The sequence below is a fragment of the Cyprinus carpio genome, chromosome A14 (genome assembly GCF_018340385.1).
Source record: "Cyprinus carpio isolate SPL01 chromosome A14, ASM1834038v1, whole genome shotgun sequence".
Lineage (NCBI taxonomy): Eukaryota > Metazoa > Chordata > Actinopteri > Cypriniformes > Cyprinidae > Cyprinus > Cyprinus carpio.
In genome coordinates this window covers 13,782,886-13,791,851 of record NC_056585.1, presented here as the reverse complement: position 1 = coordinate 13,791,851, position 8,966 = coordinate 13,782,886, and positions in this window count along the sequence as shown.

Sequence of the window (8,966 nt, the reverse complement as noted above, 5' to 3'; positions counted from 1 at the left end):
TGGTATCCGAGCGTGTAATTGTGACAGAGATGTATAGTGTTTTGACTTCAGATGTCTTAGTTTGCTCCTCAAGTCACATTAAGACAATGGCAGTGCTTTAAAGAAACCCTTCCGGCTCAATGCAGTGTTTATGCCAGGAACCTCAGTTGCATTTGGCTGTGATCTCGCAAGCAACCAAAAACAATACTGCCAGCGGAAAGTTAAACAGCAGTGAAATCCCAGAAGAGAATACTGTGAACTCTATTGTCTAAATTGAGATAAGTTTCCTCAAAGTTGGACAAACATCATGTCCCATTAAACATGGATGCTTGACATATAATCCAGACTTGGCAGGTCTTCTACACTGTCAAAAATACATATATCAAAGGGAAATACTTAATTACCTCGGCACGGGTCTACATTTCATTGACACTTGAAATGTGTTTTTACCATATGCTATTGATTTTAATTTAAAATAATATTGCTTATGTCATGCAAATCTGTCACCATCATGTAACAGTTATGTATTAAGTCACATATGGAAGGTTCTTTGAGGTGTTTTCATATGTGGTTTTGTGTTTTCAGTGCACTGAAAGGCCAAGAATCTGATCTTGTTGAGTGAAGTGTGCCTGGCACAGATAGATTAAAAAAAAAAAAAAAAAAAAAAGTGTTTCATTCCGGACTTGTTTTTATTTTAAACTATGATTTGAATGTTTTATTTTCTTTCAAAATATTCACTTAATTTAAATCACACTAGATAAATGTAAAATGTGCATTTATATGAAAAGAATAGTCTATTAAAAAATGAAAACTGTCACTTATTCACTCTCATGTCACTCCAACTCTGTGTATTTTCTTTCTGAACTATTCGCTTAAAGGTCCTTTTTGGAGGATTTCACATTTAATTTTTCATTACAAATTAATTCCGTCATCATTTATTATTGCACATTCTTTATGTTTATGTCCGTAAACAAAGACATTTTCTTGCTGTATGGTGAATTTAATGTATGTATATATATAAATATATAAATATATTAATTCCGTTATATATATATATTATATATATATATATATATATATATATATAATTAACATTTTATCTAGTACTACTGTTCATTCTTAGTTCATGTTAACTTAAGTAGTTAAGTTAACATGTTAACATTATTCTATATTATTTATATATTTATTTTATCAGGATGGTCAGCAATAAATAGTAGATCTGCAATGCTTTTAGACAATCATGATATCAATCTGTGCAATTCCAGCAAAGTGCTGTGAATTCTCTCTCTATCTGTAACTCTCTTTTTCTCACTCTCTCCACACTTTCTCAGTTTTCCAGTGAAGAATGAGCTGTTCACTGAAGCTTCTGGCAGTCTCTGCTGTGAAATCAATGGGTTAGGTGTTCAGAGGTGTAAATGATAGCCAGTCATCTTTGTCTGACTGTATTTGGCTGCGCAACCAAATGTCTGAAATGCTTAGGGGCTCGTGATCTGGCAGAATTTCTCAAGTAACATGCATGTAAATACATTCCCAAGGTCCCCCTGAACAGGAAGTGCTGTCAATCTGGATGCCTCTCCTCTCACAATCTTCTTCTTATATTATTTAATGAAATAAAATCCCAATTATAAGCTTGACACTGATTATCACCCACTATAGTCTTATTAGTTAAACTGAAAACTCAAAAATCAAACATGTTTTATCAATCAACAGCTGAAGTGGCTGTAAAGGTAAAAGCATACATTAAGGTTACGATGCCCACAGACTAATGTTGTGGTCACTTGGCATGGTTAAATAAATTCTTTCCTCAAACAGGGACAAGAAAATCATGTCTCATGTTGCAAAGATTTTCACATCAATGCTAAAACCTGCTGAAAAGATTTCCGCTTCCCCAAAACCTGAGCTTGTGGTTTACAGTCATCATGAATGATAACAGGCTGCAGTAATGCTATACTTAAAACATCTAGTGCTTGAGTTACAAGTGTTTTCATCAGACTGTGTGTTGGCAATATTTAAAAACCCGGCATTTTGCATTTTGAGCCAACTTTCATACCTTGCATGCTCATTCAGACTAGAGTTTTGCCTAGACTGGGTTTAATGGAGTGCCAAAATATGAGTGTGTAATATGGGAATCAAGACCACATGATCATGTACATATATATGTGTGTGTGTGTGTGTGTGTGTGTGTGTGTGTGTATACTGTATATATTAAACAATAATTATGTACATCTCACTTTATAACATGCAGATTGTTTCAAGAGAAATAAACAGGAAAATAGCAGTTTCACCAATTATAAAATGACCAGTTTTATGCACATGCATTTTTATAACATGTATTTACATATATTTAAATGTAGAAACCTATTTTACTAATTGAAAGAAAAACTGTTTTAAGTAAACATTTAGAGGTCAAAGGCTTTTGTGACATGAGGCAAAAGATTTGTGATTGATCTTAATAGATGGCTTGTACAGTATGTCATTGAAATGAATGAGGGTCAGATTATCCTTCTCCCAGTTCTATTTTAATCATGTATTATGTTCAGCCAACTGGCGAGTAACTCATTGTAATCACTTACTACAAAGCCTCCTTACTTACTGTACTGCAAAGCTTGTTTTTACTAGCATCTGATACTTGGCGAGTGTTAATTTTGGACCCTGGACTGTTGTTTTGTAACACCTCTGTAGAACACAGATGCTGCCTGATTTGATTATATCACTGTAATGTTCTGCTTATGTGTGAGGAAAATCTTACAGTCTTACAGTCAGCTTATTCCAGTGTAAAGAGAACAATCACTTGCAACCATTAGAAACAACATGGTTTTGTTTATTTTCAGATAACATAAATACATCATTATGGAGCTTATTATGACTTTGAAAACATGTAAGAAACACATGTTTGCGCAGTGCGTTATCCGTTCGTGTGCAGTCCCATTTCCCGTGCTGCTAAATTGTAAGGACTAGTTGTGATTAATGACTTTAACCTCTTACCTGTCATAATGAGTAGCTACTTCATGACATTTTAACCTGGATCCCAAGCAGCTTTGGTCATGCAGCATATGACGGAGCGTGAGTCTGAACATCCTCTTGCTGTTCACTATTATAATCACTCGTGCTAATGGGAGAGCCACCCAACGAGTGTCTGGGACCCTGTTGAGTCCGGCCCCTCTCATAAACACCAACACTTCCAGCGTCTACACACAGATGGAAATGTTTCACTGCCAGGCGGTTGAGGATGGATGGACAGGGTTGTTTATCTGGAGGTCAAGCGAGTTAACACTCCATCACGCAAGGGCCAAACTCTTAATAGCCGCACTTACACGGGTAAACGCAGACCCTCACACATTACATTTACAGGCTAATCGTGGGTTCCATATGTTTTTTTTTTTTTTTTTTGGTACAGTGTGGCTTAAATGTTGATTTTTTATTTTAAATAAATTTGTGTTAAAGAGGTTGTTTTTGTTTTGGTGTTTTTTTTGATTTGGTTGGACAATGATGGCTGTGCGGATGCATAAAACAAATCTCTGAATGTTTAAAGCTAAAATGTGCTAACAAACTGTTATTCTGGGTAAAAAAAAATCAGATGTATTTTATTAAAATCATTTGAGCGAACAGTGTTATTCAAATCAAAATACCCGATGGCCAGGTTTCATCTGCTCTTCTTTGGCTGGTCAACAAAGTTGAAACAGACACCATAAAGCCACATAAATAGGAGGAAACTCAATGAAGCTGTGCAATTGCATATCATATTTAAGCCTGAAATACAGTCAGGTATTTTTGGAGTTAATGCAGTACAGCACAACACTGTTCATAAGCAGAGATCATATAGTTTTACACAGTCATGTTCCCTGCAAAAATAATGCTAAAATTGCACTTTTGTTTAATAGCGCATGAAAAGCATGACAAGAAAGCAAGGATGTTCAAGGCATGAAGGTCTGGTCGTTGTCATATTAGTTTATATATTACAAGGATACTGCCAAATATCTCTTCAATGTACAATGGTTGCTGTTTTATGCTTTGTCTTTGAAAAAATATGGGAATTAGAGATCTAGTCTCTTGATTTTCTATATATTTTTGAAAAGAAAAAAAAAAACACTTTAAATCATCAACTAAAGTTTGAAACTAAAATAACATAGATTTATATAGTTATTATGGCATTTCAAAAATTATTTTTTTACATGATTCAAATTATTGCATGTATTTGTTACATTGCAAGACTGCTAAAGTGAACTACAAACAAGTTAATTTATGGAAAATAGTGATTTTGTGTTGATTTTCTATATAATTTTGGTATTTAGAATAAAACTTTTTTTTTTCAGCATGAAGGAAAATTCACTTTGGTACCTGGATGAATCGTACAAAACATGTCAGGAGCATGACCAGGTTATATTTCGATATAAAATCAAAATAAACATTTTAGAATTGAAATACATTTATTTACATATTTATTTTATATTGTATTTATTATAAATTAATTTTTACATAAATGTCACGATGAAAAAAATCTTAATGGGATACAAATAGGGGGGGGAATATAGCCTCCCTTGATTTGGGGGTGAAATTTGACCTGGAATTCATCAGAAAATGATCATGAGTTTTTATTTGATTTTATTTATTCATTTTATTTACCCTACTAATAATGATAATGTACTTAAAAAGCTCAGTTTAGTTTAAAATTGTACAAAAACAAGGTCTTGAAAACACATGGCTTTTTGATTGCTGTTTAACACATGACACTTGAACCACCTCACACATACAGCATATGTGCACGCAAACACACTCACACACACTGGAATGTCCAGATAACACACCTCTCCTCTCCTCATTTGAAACGGTTGAGTTCGGCTCTGTTCGTGATCTCTCATGAGCAACAGCATTTGATTTAACAGCAGATTTCCTGCTCTGTTACAAGCTCCTCCAGTCAACATAAACCACCTGTCAGACATCCCAGAAAGCCAAATAACTCTCTCTGTTTCTGCGTTTCGCATGAACATGAAAGCAGTTTGTTAAAGTGTGGTGAATAATGCCTTGGTGATGAAAACAGCTTAAATTATCGATTTAAGTTTGAAAATGTAGATTTTCACTTCCAGCTATTGCAAGTAAGCCATATGTATATATGTTGGTTTTGTACATCCTGTAATTTGAAATATTACATGTACTTGTCACATTGCAAGACTGCTTAGGTAAATTGCAAAAAAAGTTAAATGATGCTTGAACATATAGTACTTTACAGCCTCTAAATTACACCCAAATTTCCAGCATGTTATAATATTAATACTATTATAGTTTTTGTTAATATTTTGAATTAATGTTTTTTTTTTCTGTTTTTATTTTAATTTTAGTTAAAGTCTATTTTAGTTAGTTTTAATAATTTTATTGTGTTTTTGTCATTTTTAATATTTTTTTAAATATATCTATAAAGTTTTAAATATTTTTATGGTAAATTATTATTATTTTTTTTCTGAAACTTTTTTTAAAGATTAGTACTTTTTGCTTTAGATCATTCAGGAAACATTTTAAAGTGAAAAATATTAAAATGGAACATTCAGGCACACACACAAAAAAAAAAATAATTATGGTACCACTGTACATTGTGTTTTTATTTTTTAATTTGCGGTTCTATTTGCGAATGGTAATTAATTGCATTACTTAAATACTTTTAAAGCATTTATTAATCTTTTTTTTATTTATTATGTTTTACTAGTACAGTATTAAAATTTTTAAGTTTACTAGTACAGTATATTAAAATAGTACTTATATTTTATTTTAAGTTATTGTTTTCATGGTTTTAGTTAACTTTAATCAACTACTCATTTAAAGATTTCATGTATTTTTTTCTATAGCTATGCAGAGAAACTGGTTCAAGTTCAATGTATTATTTTACCAGTGTTAGATAATTGAATAATAGATAATAAATTACGCTACATTTTCCTGGGATAAAGGGTTGTCACAGTGTTACCCCCACACATTATGGTATGAATTTAATCTCTTTTCCATTTTTAGACTTTAATTTGGTCAGCAAGGGATATTGGAGAGGAAAACACAGCTGTGGTTTAGGAACTGAGAAGATTGAATTCTTTGATTTCACTGTTGACGCTTATTGCGAACAGTTGTTGCGCCCAACACAAAGTCGGAGAAAAGCAATGTTTTCATTAGTTTAAGACAAAATGGCACAGGAGCTAAATGAAGCCTATGCATGACTATAAGAACCAGACCTTTTTGATCTGATAAGGATCGGAATTCGAGTGGTTAGATCGTCAAAGCTGAGAAAAATGATACACTTCAATTATCCGATTTCTTAATGTTAATGTAACGGGACAGCTATAGGAGAGAACATAGGAGACATTTAAGACCCCGGAGACCTCAATTGCATCCAGATTCAAGTTTTTAATCTCGCAGTTGTTACTGTTATGATAATTGTCCATGAGACAGTTCATCAAATGCTGACAGATAAAAAGCATGAGAGGCCCCTTTCGTCGATCAGTCTCAGTTCCTCATGGTGTTTGTGGGCTCTGTTGGTGAAGAACATAGTTACACTTGTATTTATAGCCATTGTGGTTTGGTCTTTTGTAACGTGAAAGTGTGTAGTGCAGTTAGCCACAAGAGCTCAAAGATGAAGTCACAACTCACTATTTTCACTATGTTGACTATGATTTGTGTTATCATACACCAACCCTGGAACATCATTACAATAGGGAAGGTTGAGCCGAAAGCCATATATGATACAGAACAGACCTCATGAACAAAAGAGAGAGCAATAGAAAGAGAATGTTAGAAGCTAGGTTTGTAACTAGGTTTGCAACTTCCAGTACACTTGTTACAGTGACCTTTAACCTCTGGAAAGGAATGTTACAGGTTTTATACAAGTTTAAGCTCAGTTTCTAATTTAAGCATCAGTAAGATCCTGGCGTTTGCATTGGATAATAACTTCAACAAGTTCCTCAGTTTGTAAAAACAAACAATAATTGTGTGTATGCTTATGTATTTACAGCTGAAGTCAACAGTGCACTTCATTCTGGAGGGAATTTGAAGCGGTAATGTGAAGCACATTTTTGTTACAACACAGGCGAATAAATGAACTTGTAAGACTGCTTGTTTTCAAACAGGTTTTGTTGCTGTGTTCATCAGGATACTGGAACAAACAGAAGTTAAGACGCAGAAGTTAAAACATGCAATATTGTTTAAAAGTTTGAGGTTGATACGATTTTTTTACGTTTTGGAAAAAAGTTTCAGCAAGATTTTGCATTTATTATAGATAGAAAAATTGCGGGGAAACAGCTGGTTAGTGCGTAGTTTGCTGAATAGATTTTAATTGTATTATGACTATAAAATCTGTTTTAGCTTGTTTTTACAAACTGACAGACATGTAGAATATATTTGCTGTTAATCGACAACATGTCACAGAGTTTAAAGGAATAGTTCCCCCAAAAAGTTATTTTGAATTTGAATTTGCTGAAAATTTACTCACCCTCAGGCCATGGTTTCTTTATCAGAACAGATCTGGAGAAATGCAGCATTACATCATTTGCTCACCAATCGATCCTCTGCAGTGAATGGGTGCTGTCAAAACAGCTGATAAAAGCATAACAATAATCCACAAGTAATCCACACAACTCCAGTCCATCATTTAACATCTTGTGAAGTGAAAAGCTGTGTTTGAATTTTAGCTGGAAGCAATAGTTTAAAATGTCTTAATGATGGAATTGTTTCTTACAGACACAGCTTGTCACTTCACAAGATCTTAATTGATGGACTGGATTTGTGTGCATCACTTGTGGATTATTGTGATGCTTTTAGCAGCTGTTTGAACTCTCATTCTGACGGCACCCATTTACTACAGGAGATCCATGATGTTGAATTTCTCTAGTTCTGTTCCGATGAAGAAGCAAACTCATCCTCAGCTTGGATGGCCTGAGAGTGAATAATTTTTAAGCAAATTTTCATTTTTGGATGAACTGTTCCATTAAGTTGAATTGAACCTTGAACATTCCTGTAAGGATGCCGGATGCTTTAGATTTAGCAAAAGTGAACCGCACTGGGGAAGTGAAACCATGAGACCCTTTCTTGACAATCTTTCTAATAGGGCTGGAATCAGCAGCGGTTGATTAACCTAGAACAATAACAATAATGCCAACAAGAAAAGTGTGTCTGCGACCCGAGCTCGTTAGCATCCCCCTCTCCTGCCTCGCTCAGGTATGGTTTCTATTTCACAGTACCTAAAGAAGAGAGGAGGGAAAGAGGTTGATGGAAGTGATTTAGTGCCCAGGGGACAGAGAGAAGAAGGGGTTAATCGGTTAACCAGAGGAACAGAGAGGAGGAGGGCCTGGCTACCGTCTGGGAGGTATTCCCTCAGCCGCTTTGTTCTGACTTTCATATACACGAACAGGAAGTGATGCGAGGTGCACAGATATGCACACTTCATCTGCATTTGTCTGTGAACAATGGATTTGCACCTAATCCAGATCATTTTAAGATGAAATCGTCCTGGTCTCTGCATCACAGATGTAGTGCTGTTTTTACACCTTTCTACTGCCTAGGTCAAGTTACTGTGTAAGTCTGGCTCATATGGACTTCTATAAGCGTGAAGCTCATGAAAACTGTCACGGCATGTCCAGGTCATATTTCATCCCAAAATAAAAAATAAATAAAAAATATTTAGCATAAAGAAAATAGTTACATTTATAGATAATATTTTTTTTTTTTGTATTTTACCAATTTTTTTCGTAACAATTAAGCAAATTTAACGATAATATTTTTTTTTTTTGAAGCAAAAAATATTATTTCATATATCTAAAAACACATATATATGTTGTGTGTGTAGGTAAGATGACTAGGGCTAAGATTTTGTTGTGTGTGTGTGTGTATATATATATATATATATATATATATATAATCTGTGTCTAGGTAAGATGTATTGTTTTAGTTTTAAATTGTTGTTTAATCTAAAACTAATGAAATATACATTAAACAAAAATGTACTAATTTAATCAAAA